Source organism: Silurus meridionalis, chromosome 23, assembly GCF_014805685.1.
Source record: "Silurus meridionalis isolate SWU-2019-XX chromosome 23, ASM1480568v1, whole genome shotgun sequence".
Lineage (NCBI taxonomy): Eukaryota > Metazoa > Chordata > Actinopteri > Siluriformes > Siluridae > Silurus > Silurus meridionalis.
In genome coordinates, this window is record NC_060906.1 from 612,015 (window position 1) to 627,694 (window position 15,680).

At 38.3% G+C, this 15,680-nt stretch overlaps 1 long non-coding RNA gene across 1 annotated transcript; it reads right to left on the minus strand.

The window, feature by feature from the left end:
* Positions 1-13,972: 13,972 nt before the first annotated feature.
* On the minus strand, positions 13,973-15,417 carry LOC124376892. The gene is made up of 3 exons (XR_006923973.1): positions 14,804-15,417; positions 14,586-14,657; positions 13,973-14,503 (listed from the first exon to the last, which is right to left on the minus strand). It is a non-coding gene; the product is annotated as an uncharacterized LOC124376892 (long non-coding RNA).
* Between the last annotated feature and the right edge of the window lie 263 nt (positions 15,418-15,680).

The following is a 15,680-nucleotide window of genomic DNA, read 5'->3' on the forward strand; positions in this document are numbered from 1 at the left end:
TGACGGGAAGAGAAGGATATGGATTATTAAGTGTAACTATTGGTGTACGAAAGTTAATGTCACTGTGCAGTTTGGACTCGGCAAGACTCGCTATGGCAGCATAACTAAAGGAGAACCAGAAGGTAACACAGACATGAGGGATCTCTGGGATAAGAGACGACCCACCACACCACCGTCAACAAACCTGAGTGAACGTGTGAATGTGAGGGACGACAGCATACAAATATACCAGTTCACCAAACACTCTATATCCATGTTCCCTCCAGATCTGTGCCTTTACCTAAGAGAAATCTACTGATAAAAGGCTTGACTAAATAAATACGTTTTCAACCTCGACTTGAACACTGAGACTGTGTCTGAGTCCCGAACACTGATTGGAAGGCTGTTCCATAACTGTGGGGCTTTATAAGAGAAAGATCTGCCCCCTGCTGTAGTCTTCATTATTTAAGGAACCAACAGATAGCCAGCACCTTTTGATCTAAGTAGGCGTGGAGGATCATACTGGTACAGAAGTTCACTCAGATACTGCGGTGCGAGACCATTGAGTGCTTTATACGTCAGTAGTAATATTTTATAGTCAATGCGAGATTTGATTGGGAGCCAGTGTAGACTGATTAAAACAGGGGTGATGTGGTCATATTTCCTAGATCTAGTGAGGACCCTTGCTGCTGCATTCTGAACTAACTGAAGCTTATTGATGCACTTACTCGCACACCCAGACAGTAAAGCGTTACAGTAGTCTAATCTAGAAGTAACAAAAGCATGAACTTGTTTTTCTGCATCCTGTAACGACATCATATTTCTAATCTTAGCAATATTTCTAAGGTGAAAGAAGGCGATTCTGGTGATGTTATTCACGTGAGACTCAAAGGAAAGACTCGGGACATCAGTTTTGTTAAGCAACTTCTGTAGCATAGGAACAATGGGAACATATGCAAGAGTTTTTTTGCCTTTCTCCACAACATATTCAATTGGATTTACCAGTGGAAACTCTCTACGCACATAGGCTGCTCTTTTTTTGGCAGTTCCTAAAGGTCCATCTTTGGAACAATGTGTCATCATGTTACTTTCTGACACAGCACTGATCATCTCTTTAATAACAGTCTCATCCATGTCAGCACAATATTTGTTTAATATGCCCCTGACTCTGTGTTGTACAAGTGGTTGTGAGAGCTTATTGATTTGACAGAGCTGCTCTATCACATCTTACACTGCACTCTCTGGTATGTGCAAAACAGTGTGCATCTTTAGTAGTAAAGATGCCAAGTTGTGCTCAAGCTGTTTTTCTAAATCGTGCAGATCACATTCTGTTACCTCATTTAACTCTTCTGTGTCCTCAATATCATTAGCATCTGACATCTGCTCTTGTGAAGCATTACTGTCATGGCTTATAATATTGTCACCAACAATTTCTGATTTAAACCTCTTTGAGATCTGTTGTTTGTGTACTTTACTCTTGTGTGCTTTGAATGTGGAGTAAACACTGCTTTCAAAATTACAGTCTTCATAAGGGCATCTGACTTTATGATTTACTTTTAGATGTGCACAATGCAGGTGAGTGAGAAAGTCACTCTCTGAACAAGACTCTGTAAATCCACACGACAGACAACTAAACTTAGTTGGTATATCTGTACTTTGTTGCTGATCTGGAGTTTTTGTGTGAATGCGGGCCAGGTGAACTTTTAGTGCATTTAATGATTTAAATGTGCACAGACATTCCTGATGTAAACAAGGAAAAGGCTCGGTTTTGGTATAACCTCCGTGTTTTAGCCTGTAATGTTTAAACAATTGTGCTCTTTTTTTACATCTAAAAGGACAATACTTGAACTTCCAAACCATTGTTTAATCTGTTTCTTTAGACTTAATTCTTAGAATTTCTCTTTATTTTCCCTCAAATGAGCAAACATTAACAACATTTACCTTATGAAAACAGACTGGAAAAATCTGAACACTGACAAGACATTTATTATTTTGCTAGTTTACTGAATTGGCTTTATTATAGGGCATTTTAAGTCACATACACATATTCACGTTGTCTTAAAGGAACTTACCAGATACAATAGGCCGTGGTAAGCCGCGTGAAACAGCCGCGTGTTCCGCTATCTTCTTGAAACGCGCTTGCAGCCGGCCAGGTGAAAGCCTAAAGGCAGTGAAACTGGTTAAAATCGTGTTTTTACTGCACGCGATCAGCAACTCGCGTGAGAAAGTGATCTAGCGTTAGATATCGATTAGTTGTGGATAAAAAGCCAACGAACCGGTAAATGTTCAATGTTCAAAAAAATTTTCACTGCAGCCCCAAAACCCCTCCCCCCACAGTTAGCTAAATATACGTTACACAGGTAAGTTAGCCAGTGTCTCAAAATGCCCGTTGAAATGGCAAAAGTTAAAATGAGGTTTTTACAACTCTCGGAGTTATACTCACATTCCAGTTCCTCGCCAGCAGTGCCTGAATCCACACAACCGCAACAAAGACAGAAAACTTCGACTCAGTACGTGGCTGAAATCAGTTTTGAACTGTTTTTGTTTTGTATTATATGTCTGTATGTATTTGTGTGTAAGAGCAAGCTGCTCTTCAAATAAGGGAAAAACACACACACTGATACCTTGAGCAACTGCTCATTACTAATAGACAGTTGTCACAACTGGAAAGAAGAGGTGTGGTCTGTTCAATAACTTTTCAATTTAAGCTCATTGTACTTCAAATTATTTGCACATTGGACTATGCCAACAAATTAGTAGAATATACTTAAAATTATAAAGTGCTGTCATCAAACTTTTTTGTTTTAGTGTATTATGCTTGAATATTTAAGTAGAAACTAAATCCGGGCTAACAGTGTGAGAGGTTTAAATAGGAGCTGGCGATGAGTGCTAAATGTGCGCGATTGAAGCCGGGAGCTTCAGAGAAAGTGGAGGTTTGACAGCCACCGAAGGGGGCGTGGCAGGTGGTTTCCTGACAGTTAACAAACATATATGTAAATTTTTATAGCATGACTTCATCAAACAAATCGCGGCAACGCTGTTGTGTAAAAAAACCTCCAAAAACACGTGCATGCACATTCTCATTTATTAACGCACATCATGTACATAAAGAAGTTTCAAGCACGTTAATATATTGCCGCCATTTTGATTTTCGTTTATCTCGATCATCGGTTATCTCGACGGTTTTTGGCGTCCCATAGGCCCTCGACATAACCGGGTTCCACTGTAGTATAAATCTGTATCTCCTCTAAATAGTTGATAACATGTCACATCTAAATACCTTTGTCAGCTTCCTGCTCGTTCTCAGTCTGCGTGGAGGAGCACTTTTTCTCTGTAATGACAAACAATTTATTACAGTCAAAGCAAATACCTTCTACATCAACATCTACAGAAACTCAGAGAGATTTCAGTGTTACCTTTGTTCAACTCATTTCCCTGTTTGAAGAGTTTTTCCTGTTGACGTTTAAAACCAAAATAACATTTAGTTTTATTTAGTCACAATTCTCACCGCAGTTCAATGACGTCTGCGTCTGTAATCAAAAGAAAGTACCTCGATTAAGCAGATGCTTTTCTCGAAGCTACTGATTGTGTACTTCAGGACTCGGATTTCCAGATTTTGTCTGGTGTTCACTTCTGTACAATAATTTACAAAATGAAATGAAAAGGTGCTCAGATCACATTATCACATTATATGCTCATTAAATAGAACTGAATCATGCAGTAATAATGAACTTGTACTTTCTTACACAATGAAGGCAGAAATATCAAAACTTTACACACCTTGAAGTGCCAGAAGCTGTTTTTCAACACTGACATTTCTGTGGAAAATAAACATTCAGATAAAACATTATATTTTATATGATTATATGACATGTTACATATTAAAACTGCAATTAAAATGTATATATTATATTATGGATTTTATATATATATATATAATCTTTTATCTAGAGCGACGAATATCTCATTCATACAACTGAGCAGTTGCGGGCCCTTGATGGCAGCTTAGTGGAGATGAGATTTAAACTCATGAACTTTTGATCATAATTCCAACATCTTAACCACTGTGCTACTTCTTCCATCATGCAGGTCTCTGTGTACATTGTTACTATCAAAATGATGTGTTTTCAAATAAATGTTTCGAGACAATCAGAATAGAGATTTCAACTAAGCTTTGGGGTCAAATTTAAACAACAAAAAAAAAGTACTTGTGAGTTTTGGTATTCTGCATCTTCAGAGTCTTCGTGGCCTGAAGCTTCGACTGGCTTATGCTTGCGTTCTCCATTTCTGTAGGTCTTTTCTAGTCTTTACTTCTAGAGAGTTTGCTGAATCTGGAGAAATAGAAAACAGCTTTAATTACAAATCCTTCAATAAAGTATTTTCATTTTCTCATAACAATATCTGAACGATCAGTGTTTCTACAGCGTATTTTCTCCTTTTTTTTGCAGATTATCCAAAAGGTAACTGTATCAGTAAAATAAAGACGGTTTATGTACACATTTTCATGAGCAGGGGGCGAGGTGTTATGGAGGGGGCGTGGTTTGGGGCAAGGTGTTTTGGTTGGGGTGTGGTTTGGGGACACAGCTCAGCTCCTGAGTGATGTTGGGTTTTTGCCGGGTTGGTCTTTATGAATGCTGATGGGACGCGTTTACTCACTGGAGGATCCTTCTGCTTCTAGATCCTTCTATGCTAGCTAGAGCATGCTTCCCGGAAGTTCTGTGTGAACACGTGACTAACATGTGACTAACGATGAACCCGCGATCATTAATGAAAGGAGTGAAACTAAAGATCAGGTTCGTGAACATGAACTTGTAGAGTAACTTACACTTGTAGAGTAACACTAGTGTGTTTCTTCTGAAATGGATCGTGGTTGGTTGCGTAATAGAGAAATGTACTGCTCTATAGGTTGTGTTTATTCTGCGGGCTGCTGCTGGGTGTTCCGGCTTTTAAGCACGTGGCCGAGAGAGGCGCACTGTGACGTCACAAGGACGTCAACACTTGTTATTGCATCACATGCTCATTGCATAGTATACAGTGATGAGGGAACACGGTTGTGTGCAGTATTTAATTAGAGTAGGAAGGATAAAAGGAAGGTCCAGATGTGCTCCACCATTCACAGAGGCACTGAAGGAAGCATTGTGTAGAGGAAGGTGAAAGGTTAAAATGGACAGTGGAGAAACTTGGATGTACCTGTTCCAGACTATGTTCTAGACTACAACAGGTTCATACAAATGATTCAGTCATGTAAATTCAGCTTGATTATATTTCATATATAATGAAACTCAAATATATTTCTGCCTTTTATATTCTAAAATCTAATCACTTTGATTTCCTGTCAGGTGCATGACTGGAGTAGATATCAGACAGCTATTATATAGTCTCACACAAGACAAGAAAGTGGTACCAGAGCTTCTTCTACACCATCGTAAACACCTTCATCCTACATCGGGAAATCACCTGTGCAAAGAATCAGACGCAAATGACACAGAAGCAGTTCAGAGAAAACTCAGTGAGGAACTTACTGTTTTAGTGCTTCCTGAATTTCCTCCATCCCCTTCTAAAGACACTTACCACTCACCAGGGTACCTGCTTCAGACAGGAGACAATGCAGGGTTTGTGGACAGAAACACTTGTATATTGCATGACTTGTTTAGTGGCGCTGTGATTTCAGTCAAAGTATAACTGCTTCTCTGTTTGGCATCAGCAGCACTGAACACTATTTTAATTTTCATTACTTTATTCTTCTACTGTTGCAACACGTTCTCACTCCCAACTCGTCACATATGGACGCTTGGGCAGGATCCCCTGGAGTCACATTTTGAAGCACTGGGTATCCCTTTGGTGTCGTTTTCAGCGTGCAGGGATTCCCATAGACTTCTGTAGATCTCTGAACCGAAACCTGCGTTGTTGAATTTTGACGTGTTGGGAATCAGACTGCAGTCCGTTTTGTGTTATGAACGGGATCGGGACTACGATAAATAAGAATAAAAAACAATAGCTTGCTATAAATTAATTATGGCAGGGCTACTCAATCCAGATCATGGTTTCTTTTTTCCACATTTTCTATCTCTAAAACTGCCTGTTTCTCACCAACATTTATTTATTTATTTATTTATTTATTTATTTATTTATTTATTTATTAATAAATTCATCAGTGGCGCTGACGTCATTGTCTGGAGATCCCATGCTCCATTGTGATTTTCCACTCGGTAAGTAGAACACAATTTACTGAACAAAAACTGTTCAATCAGGTGAAGAAGTTGTGTTTAGAAGCTGTAGAAGTGAAAGGAAGCAGTTTTGTGATGCAGTAAATCACAGCAGACATTATAAAATATAACTTGCTGCACCAAATGTGTAGTAGCAGGATAAGATAGATCATTACATTCTAGTTTCTTTATTTAGTTTTCCACATTTAATCATGCAAAGAAATAGAGGAGATTGTATGATATTTGGAAATTGTGTGTTTTAAGTTACCAAACTGACAGTAGCACTTTAATACTTTAGCCATTTATAAATGTTCAGATGAGGAACAGGGTTGCCAGATTGGTTTGTTTTCCAGTAATTGTTCAAAATCCACACAAAAAACTCTAGTAAATACACAAATCTTAGCAATAACAATACAAATAAAATTTTGACAATTAATTATTAAAAAAAAGAAATACTGTGGAGCATCACATATTTACAATATAATAAAGCAGGTAAGGTTAGGGTTAGTCATCTAGGGTTAGGGTTAGGGTGTTCAGGGGTCACCAACATGGTGCCACATGAGTAATAATAATAATATTAATAACTTTATTTTTATATAGCGCCTTTACAGTAGCTTCTCAAGGCGCTTTACATACAGGCAAACAAGAATACAACACACACAAAATAGAGCAAGTAATACACACATACTTATAATTACATGCAAAATTAAAATGTAAAAAAAAGCAACCATAAAAAATGAGTTTTTAAAAGGGATTTAAAAGTACTAAAGTTCTGTGTGTCTCTGATGTGAGGAGGGAGTGAATTCCAAAGTCTTGGTGCATACGATGAAAAAGCCCTATCCCCTACTAAACGCAGCCATGTCTGTGGAACAACCAATAGTCCTGCTTGTGAAGAGCGTAAGATACGCTTGGGTGTGTATACAGTTAAAAGTGCAGACAAATACTGGGGGGGGCAAGACCATGCAGTGCCTTGTATGTAAGCATGAGAACTTTAAAATCTACTCGGAACCTGACCGGAAGCCAATGCAAGGACTTGAGAATTGGTGAAATGTGCTCATTTTGCCTGGCTTCAGTCAGGATCCTAGCAGCTGAATTTTGTACACATTGCAGTTTTTTAAGTGTAGTTTTAGGAACCCCAGCCAGAAGTGCATTGCAATAATCAATGCGGGAAAAAACACAAAAGTATTAATAAGCCTTTCAGTCACAGAATGGGATAACATATGGCGAAGTCTAGCGATATTTCTGAGATGAAAAAAAATGAGTTCTTTACAGTATACCGAATGTGAGAGTCAAAAGATAGACTTGAGTCAAAGATGACTCCTACATTTTTTTATTTGGTTTGTACTTCCAGAACAGAGCCGTCTACGTTTAGGGATAATGAACCAGCTTTGCGAAGCTGGTGAGGGGTGCCAATAAGCAAGACCTCTGTCTTATCACTATTGAGGCACAAAGTTTTGAGACATCCATGTTTTTTATCTCAGCAATACAGTGTGTTAAAAAAGAAAGGTCAAAATGTTGATTAGGTTTAGAGTGAATATAAATCTGCGTATCGTCCGCATAAAAGTGATAATTTAGCCCAACTGTTCTTAAAAGCAATCCAAGCGGATATATGTATATGCTAAAAAGTAAGGGGCCTAAGATGGAACCCTGAGGAACACCCGTACAGACAAAACCAGTCACAGACCGGTATCCACTCATAGATACAAACTGTTGACGATCAGAGAGGTATGATCTAAACCAAGTTAAAACAGTCCCAGAAATACCAAAGACACTTTCCAGACGTTCGAGAAGCAGGTTGTGATTAACAGTGTCAAATGCGGCACTAAGATCTAGAAGGATCAGAATAGAGAGAGAACCAGAATTTGAGGCTAATAACAGGTCATTGGTGACCTTGACCAAGGCTGTCTCAGTACTATGAGATTTTCTAAATCCAGACTGAAGAGGTTCAAAGAGATTATTTGCTGTGAGATGACTATGTAGCTGCAGAGCCACAAGACGTTCCAGAATTTTAGCAAGAAACGGTAGATTTGAGATAGGATGATAATTGTTTAAGTTGTCCAAGTCAATGTTTTGTTTTTTTAGGACAGGTGTTACAGCAGCAGTTTTCAATGCCGCTGGGACAACACCAGTATGCAGGGAATCATTACCAATACTGAGAACAGCAGGGCACAATGAATCCAAACAGGATTTAAGGTTGCTTCCTGTTTTAATTGGTGACAAAGTGCAAAATCCAGATCATGATGTGTGGCAGCTAACGCTCCAGCTTAAAGATATTGTTGATTTGATTTGTGCACAAAAGATTTCATCAGCACAGGTAGCCTATCTTGACATTCTAATCCAAGAATACTTGGAATCAAGAAAGTCTTTACTTCCGGAGTGTCCACTAAAACCAAAACATCACTTTTTGAGGCGCTACCCAACACTCATTTTTAAATTTGGCCCTTTGATTAGATTGTGGACAATGCGATTTGAAAGCAAGCACAGCTACTTCAAAACTTCAAAAACATCTGCCAAACATTATCTGAAAGAAATCAGATGTTTCAAGCATATCTTTCAGCTGGACCAGGATGCAGTCAGCTTCTGCATGTCAAAGACGGTTGCACTTTTTACCCCCAACCTTTACAGTGAATCAATTAAACATGCAGTGTAAGAATTTAGCTTTTCAGAAGTTAATACTCGTGTATCCACAGACATAATGTACAGAGGTACGTCATATAAAAAGGGTCTTTTCCTGAAAAATGGTGAGTCCACTGAGTTTGGAGAACTACTTATTATTTTAATTCAGAATGATGCAGCTGTGTATTTTGTGATGGAAATGCACAAAGCTGACTATCATTCTGAATACCACCTGTACTCTGTCACAAAACAAAGTACCAGGGTAATAATGGATTTTTATCCATTATCATCATGCATTGTTAATGGGCAATTAACTCGGTAAGAACATTTCTACACTCTGCCATCACTGAGGTCTTGCCTGACCTTCCAGAGGTGACAGAAGATATTTTAGAGGAGACTTTGCATTCTCTAGGCGAGGATTTCAAGTTTATAGAGGAAGATGATTTGCTATCAGCATTGAGGCCAGTTCAAGCCCGGAAAGTCATTGCTGCTTGAAAACTGAGATGTAAATCATGTTTTGCAGAACAGAATACTACTAGTGCCCAAACTTGCTTGCCTAAAACATTTAAGGAGAACGTGGCAGCATCAGTGGAGGATCTGGTGAAAAGCATAACTGAGTTCCTGGGACAAAAAGGTATCACTAAAGGATCAATTAAACAAGTCCTTTATCAATCTTTATCTTTATTCTCTGATGTTTAGTTCTCTATCAACAGGAAAGTGCTTCAGCAGGTCCTAATTTTATGATGGATTTTGTGTGCAGATTTGCCGTGGAAGCTGCAGCTCGCAGTGGTTTATGCCACTCAGTTTACAGTTTCGGGTCGTGCGTTTCACACCCGATCATCTGCCTTCAGTCCCAATCATCCTCTTAAGATCATCAATATGATGCCACAGCTGTAGAATCCATCATTATTATACACATATAATACATGCAGTATAACAGAGCACATACAGATTCTTGTGCATTTTCCCTGCATTACAGTTTTCCTGGTGTTTTGAAATTAAGTCAAATTGTGTGTTTTTGTCCAGATTCTACAAAGAAAATGCAAAAGTTTAAATGGCTCAAGAAAAAACTTCACTGTTGTGATGTGTTTGGGTTGACCTTTATATAAATGTCCTTTATACTGAAAAAACCTTCAAAATGAGCGCGTTAATAACACGTTAACCCAAATTCATTTTAACAGCACTAATATTATTAATGCACAATTAATGCAGCACGCATTTCTTCATTTTTATTAAAAATGAAAAACCGTTAACGCAACACATTTATTCACAACGTCCTTTCCTTTACTCAGATAGTTATATTTTTATCATGCCCCAACAAACACTCAAATCTTGGAGAGGTTTTCTACACGAACTACGATGCCCATGGGGTATTTTCTGATCAGGGAAGAATCACACAGCACACAGAATGACACACATGTTCTTATCCAGTTTAATGCAGATAACAGACAAGTATATATACACACACTGGAAATAACCTGACCTAAAACTGTTCCTGATTGGGTAAGAAGATGCAGTAACCAGAGATATGTGAGCCCACACAAAGACATGCCATGTACCTTACATACTCACATAGTAAAGATCCTATAGACACTAAACAGACAACATAAGAATGTGTTTAGAGAACCAGTGTGAGGCTCATCTTAATACTAACACATATGAAAAAATGTAAAAATAAGATTTTAGCACTAAACATTTGTTTTATTGATGCGTTAAGTCTTAAATCAAGGACCAGAATCCGCCAATTAAAAGCATCGGTAAAGAAACAGCAAAAGTTCTGATTGGTGTCATGATAATTTACGTACAGGGGAAGCTTGTATTGTGAGTAACATGATTTATAAATACTTTACAGGAGGAGCAAAAACTTTTTTTTATTTAACGTATTATGAGCAATAACTTGCATTGTGAACATCGAGCATCTCGCTAACAACATGCAAACAGCTCAGCTTTTCTTTTCCCAAAAGTCTTGGGGATCATCAAGATGTTTTTCGGCAAAAAGTGAGACGAGCCTTTACGATCATTTTGCTTAGCAGTTTCCGTCTTGGAAAAAACATTTTTGCCAGGTCTCTTTCTCATGGTGGAGTCACTGACCTTAACTGAGGCAAGTGAGGCTGCAGTTCTTTGAATGCTGTTGTGGGGTCTTTTGTGACCTCTTAGATGAATCGTCGCTGTGCTCTTGGGGTAATTTTGGTCAGCTGGCCACTCTTGGGAAGGTTCTCCACTGTTCCATGTTTTTGCTATTTGTGAATAATTTATCTTACTGTGGTTCGCTGGAGTCCCAAAGCTTTAGAATTGGCTTATTAACCTTTTCCAGACTGATAGATATCAATTACTTTCTCATTTATTTCTGAATTTCTTTGGCTCTTGGCATGATGTCTCGCTTTTGAGGAGCTTTTGGTCGACTTCACTTTATCAGGCAGGTCCTATTTAAGAGATGTCTTGATTGCTAACAGGTGTGGCAGTAATCAGGCCTGGGTGTGGAAGAGAAATTGAAGTATTTCACACAGGGCCATGTTGTTTTGGGTTTTGTTTTCCCTCAATAATAAAAAATAAGTAAATAAATATTTAAAAACTGCATGTTGTGTTTACCACTAATATATATATATATATATATATATATATATATATATATATATATATATATATATATATATATATATGTGATAGGAGGATGAGGAGAGACTAATTATGGAGCTACCAACAGGCCAACAGCAACACTGGAGGAACTACAGGAATTTCTGTAGTCACCTTACATGTGACTACCGTATACTGTATTCTGTACAAGTCTGGGCTGTGGGGTAGGGGGCAAGAAGGAAGCTATTCTTTTACAAAGAACAATATGCAAGCCTGTCTGTCTTCTTCTTCCTTTTCTTCTTCTTCTTTCAGCTGCTCACTACAGTGGATCATCTTTCAAACCAACCACCTGCATGTCTTCTCTCACCACATCCATAAACCTTCTTCTTAGCTTTTCTTTTTTCATCCTTAGCCTTCTCCAGTATACCCCATGCTTCTACCGACACACACACACACACACACACACACACACACACACACACACACACACTCACACAAAGCCGCTGTCAACAAGATGCTCGGCCCTGACGCAGTTAAAGAAATAGCTAAAGTTCCTCTCAGATTACACAATTACCAGACATATTGATGAAACTGAAAACAGAGAGACTCTGAGAGCTGCTTAGCGAAAGCTTTGTAAGTGTGTGTTGAGTACATGTGTGTTATCTAGCAAATCTAAGTTCCTTACCATCTCTCTCTCTCTCTCTCTCTCTCTCTCTCTCTCTCTCAGGATACCCAGAAGGACAAATGAAATGGGAGATGCTCCCAGAATAAACAGAATTGATGTTGATGCCATCAGGCACAATAATATTATTGGACCTCTGCAGAATCCAAACTGAAGTAAGTTTCTCTTTAAAGCGGATGCTGTTACAGAACCACTGTGAACGAGTGTGTGAGCGAGTGTGTGAGCGAGTGTGTGACCGAGTGTGTGAGCGAGATTGTGAATAAGTGTGTGAACGAGTGTGTGAATGAACGTGTTAGAGATCACACAGTATGTTCCTTATCTTCCTTTGTAGTTATTGTTGTTCCTGTCAGGATCATTGGGAACAGACTTTAGAGTCCAGACACATGTACTGTAAGTATCTCCTCAAAAGCACATGCTGTTACAGAACCTCACTGTGAGCGAGTGTGTGAACGAGTGTGTTAGATCTCATTCAGCTAATGAACATGTAATCGTGTATCATTTCATCACGTGTGAATTTGTACGTTTGATTCTTTCGTGTGAAATGCTGCTTTTGTGTAAGTTACAGATGCTACATGTTTGTTTCACATGAAAATACAGTGATCTGATATGTGAATAATGATGTGGCTGCATTCTGAACACTTGCTGCTTCTTGTTCCTGCTGTTAAAATGTGTGACGTATTTCTTGTTGTTTTTTAGATTCTTTATATGAGGTGTTTGGTTTGTGACATTTTGATTGATCCTGACCTAAAGGGCGGCCCCGAGAACACAGCATGGATGCCCGAGAGAGCAGGATGTGGGCCCTGTAAATGCCCAAAGCAACAAGGACATCAAAAGAACTCGTTATGACACAAAACACGTTTCCTCCAGGACTCACGGCAGGGGGCCAACACCCCTCTCGAGAACCAGGACGTTATCTGGAATACAGTAGGCTCCCCGGAGAGCTACCCTTGGCCTTCAAACACCACATCTCCATACAAATGGTAGATCTGCAGACAAATGTCTGACCCCTCTACCCCTCCGTTTCCTGTTACATCCTGAACACAGGACATTCTACAACACACCAGATGATTATGTGTAAGAAAGGTCATATCACATGTAAATAACGACAGAAAATGCTCATGTTTCATTTCTTTACAAAGGTTTATCGCGACTGGTACACAGGTCCCATTCCCACAGCAATAGAACAAATAATAAAAAAGGGTTTTAATGAAATTAAAGAAAACATAACTCTATACAAGGGGCGTACCCCACTACAGATGTATACAGGCGAGGTGCCTCCCACAGGTCTGTAAGAACCAATCAATGCAAACTTCCATTGCTAAATAATGTTTACATAATGCTTACTCTATCTGGGTATTTAAGGAGAACTGACCAACATTTCAGGGAATCTGTAAACAGATCTCCCACACGATTACTGTGTGTCGTCTTGTCCCAGGTATGAAAGGTTTTATATTTCTTGTTTAAATATAAATACTATTGGTTTGTATTTGTTATATTTTAATTGAACTATAAATTGGCTTTGAATTGTGATTTTCTTACCTGGTTAATAAATGATGTTTGAATTTATTCTGTGTTGCTCGGTAAATGTTGACACTGCAAGTAATAACGTTGCATCCGCAGTTACCGTAAGGACTGAAAATCAGGCTAGGATCGGCCTAAATCCCAGTTAGATAGTGAATAATACATCAACTGAGGATTTTAGAGATAAGACTAGCACTTGGCGTTAGTTTAAGTGTACTTAGAAGCGTGGAGGCTAACAATATGTATTTCCGTTTAGAGTAACATTTCTAATCACTCTAAATAGGGTCAGCCTCAACCTCTGATTATTTCAACATTATTCTATTCATTATCTGTGGTTAGAAATAATTGTTGTAATAATTAAGTGTCACCTCTAAGGGGACTAAATAAAGTATGTTTAAAGTTGAGCACACAGAGAGCGGCCGCTTAAGCGTATAGTCCAACCTCTGGCAGCGACCAATACTGATTCGCTTATGACCGTAGACCAGTATATTAATTATAAGGCCTATACTAGGATCTTGTGCGACTGTGTGAACGGAATGAACGAGTGTAATGCCAGAGCTTAATCAGAATAACTAAACAAATATCCATCAAAATTATACTATTAGTAAAATAACAACCTATGCAAATATTTATTGTTTTATCTAAATGGAGTCAGATAAGAGGTCAATAACAAAAAATGAAGTAATACATTAAACCAAATCTTATTATCTAATGTGAAAGGAAAGATTAGAACGCGCGAGAATCCGTAGCCACGCCTCTGGAAACCGCCGTTGGACCAGTGGGTGGTTCCCCGCCTTACAACTCCTTCAAGAATTAGTCCAACATCTGCAGGTTCATCATCAACTTCACATCCTTCACATCTGATGACAAAAACGCTGATCACCATTTCTTTGAGTGCAGCTTGAGCATTGGAAAAATCTGCATCCTATAAACAGAACAAAGTACATTGTAACATAAAATACATTGTTATACACAAAGTCTCTGTCTTAATATTGAGGCAATTATACCATGTACTCCTTGATTAGATTGTCAGGATCCTCATTTAGGTAGACAAACAGGGCTTCAAGGACACACTCCTCCTAACAATAATGCAGACACATTAAGGAAAATAAAGAAAATTAGCAACACGTACCTATAAACTACTACATTATTAAGTTAACACAAGTCATAAGTGAGAAACAACTGATTGATACATCTTTTAAAACAATTTTCATGGCTATTATACCTGTGTAAGTGGCAGGAGAAGTTTCCTTATCAATTGCCCCTGAGCTTCACCTCTCTTGGCAAAGATCCTCAAAAGATTTGAAGTGTGTTCATTCAGCTTTGAGAAGAATTTTGAAATTAAGGGTACAGTTGTTATGCAAGCGAATTCAGCACAAACCTAAAACAGAGAAAAACGTCACAACTTAAGTATCCAAAAAATTCCAGTTGCTGTTCCACTAAACTGCTGAGTAATATGTGTAAATCATATAGTTAAATAATGTATTATCATTAATACAAAGTACACTACTGCATTTTATGTACAAATGGATAGTGCATTGTTTATGGACAAATGGATGGACAAGTGAACAGTTCACTTAACGTTAACGTTACCTGTTAGTTTGCCCTTTACTTCAGTTGATGGCGCAGTCATCTCTTTTAGGATTAAAATTGTGCATTCTGTCATAAACACATTAGTCTCAACCGACATAATAAAACAGTGGGCTAATAATGCTTCTAAGACTGATGAAAATGGATGGACACGTACCTGTTCGTTTGATGTTTATTAGAGCATGGCACGCGATTTTTTTCGGACATGCTCTAACGCATTTTGTGAATGTTGCCACCAGGATATTGCGTCACGGCAAATGTCCGCTTCCTTTAAGAGTGTTGTTTATTTTCGAGATGATGATGATTTTCAATGTCGACTTTTTAAAACATTATTTGTATCTGTCCGATTGATTAGGCGTGTAATGTCAGAAGACAGCATCCAATTATGCGTCTAGTTTCCTCTTTCAAAATAAAAGTAATTTTTAATTAGAAGCTACAGTTCGTGTGAATTTGTTTATTTTGCGTGTATTCTTTTTCAAAATCTAGAAAGTAAACATTAGTCATTTTTTCTT